This window comes from Pteropus vampyrus, unplaced genomic scaffold (genome assembly GCF_000151845.1).
Source record: "Pteropus vampyrus isolate Shadow unplaced genomic scaffold, Pvam_2.0 Scaffold37, whole genome shotgun sequence".
Classification (NCBI taxonomy): domain Eukaryota; kingdom Metazoa; phylum Chordata; class Mammalia; order Chiroptera; family Pteropodidae; genus Pteropus; species Pteropus vampyrus.
In genome coordinates, this window is record NW_011888818.1 from 5,607,543 (window position 1) to 5,609,768 (window position 2,226).

Genomic DNA, 2,226 nt, shown 5'->3' on the forward strand with positions numbered 1-2,226 from the left:
TAAATTACTTCATAAGAATAATGCAAATTTTATCACAATGTTTTGGTGGATTTTTAAAACACACTAATTTTCAAATTAAAAATAAAAAGCAGGCAGAAACATGCAATCCATTTTGAAAAAGAAAAAATTTAATGTATCTTACAGATGTAAATTTATATTATTTGTACTTATTTGATATTTTTCATTTCAAAGTCATTATAACTGATAGTGCTGCACTGAAACAGGAATTAAGGAAATGGATAATTGGAACAACAGGAAAAACAATGGAAAGACTAGAAAGAGTGAGAATAGATCCAAATATTTATAAATGGTTGCGTATGATAAAGGGTTTATGTCTAATCCATAAGAGAAGAATGGATTGCTCATTAAATGTTGTTGGTAAAGCGGATTAAATATTTGTGTAAAAATAAAATTGTATGCCTACTTTACACCACACACTAAAGTAAATTTCAGCTAGATTATAAATATAATTCAGAAAATCAAACTATAAAAATACAAGAGGGAAAATAGACAAATATCTCATTTCTGAATGAAGAGAAAAAATACAGAAAAGTACATGTTTGGTGACAAATACAAACCACCACTTAACAGGCAAACAACAAAAGCTTGCAAGTCTTATGAGATGCCTTAATAGTTCTTTAAAGATAATATGAAAAAGCAAAACACTCCAAAGGAAAAAATAAACAATAGACAAAAACAGATAATTTACTTAAAGAAAAACTGAAATTGGTAACAAACAAGCTTTTGAAAAATGTTTAGTAGAACTATTTAAAAACTAATGCAGTTAGTTAAATAACAACGAGCTACTTTTTTTTTCTTCTGCCTTGCAAAATGCAATGAATTTAAAACACGTTGGTAAAGACATTCAGAAACTAACCTCCTTATTCTCTGCCCATGAACATACAAGCCGCTGATGTTTGTGAAAAGAGATATGGTATTGCTAAAGGCTTTTAAAAAATGTGCATACTTCATGTCTTAGAAATTCTACTTATGATTTTTTGTAGCATGTTATTTTTATTTATGTAGTGTATACTATCTGCCAGGCTCTGTTCTAAAGGCTTTGCAAATATTGACCCATTCAATCCTCTCAACAACCTGATGAGATCGGTACTATTATCTTTACCCCCATTTTATGAATAAGGTAAGTAAGGCACAGCCAGGTTAAATAACTCATTCAATGTTGTCATAACCACTGGAGAAGAGCCAGGATTTGAACCCAGGCAACCTGCTCCACAGCCCAAGCTTCTAAATTCTGTGCTATAGAGCCTCTCATACAATCTATGGAATTCAAAATGAATATTCTCAAAATTCATCCCACAGAAATTATTCTATCAACACTCAAATTATCTTTTTAAGGTTCTCTTCCCAATATTCCCCTTCAGCTAGTACTAAATTTCTGCACTCCCTCATAGGACAACTTCTTGAAAAAGTTGTCTATATACATTGTCTCCTCTTCACCTTCCATTTCTTCCTCAGCTCACTCCAATCTGGCTTTCACACCCACTACTTTACCAAAAAGATCTTCAAACTCACCAGAGACCTCTGTTGCAAAATCCACTAGACACTTTAAGGTCTTATCTTATTTGATGTCTTAGCAACACAAAGTTGACCCCTCCATCTTCCTTGCTGTGCTTCCCTTTTGGCTTCCAAGGCACTATGCTCTCCTCATTTCCTTTCTACTACCCTAGTGACTCCTTTATCATCTTGTTGCTGTACCTTCTCCTTTAGCCCACTTCTCTCAACACTCTCTCCTTTGATGATTTTAACCACTTTCTTGCTTTAAATGTCATTTATGTGCATACCACTTCCACAGTTATTTTCCATCCCAAATCCTCCCTCCGAGTTCCAAACTTACTCGTCCAACTATATGTTTGGTGTCTGTAATGATCAATTTTATATGTTAACTTGACTGGGCTAAGGGATGCCCAGATAGTTGGTAAAACATTATTTCTGCATGTGTCTCTGAAGGTTTTTCTGGAATAGGATAACATTTGAATTGGTAAACTGAGTAAAGCAAATGGCCCTCCCCAATGGGAGTGAGGGCCTGAATAGAATAAAATGACGGAGAAAAGGCAAATTCCCTCTGGACCCTTGAACTGAGACGTCCATCTTCTCCTGCCCTCAGACATTAGATCTCCTGATTCTCCTGAGGCTTCCAGACTCAGCTCAGAACTTACACCAACAGCCACCCATCTGCCTCTGGACTTGGACTGAATTTTACTACTG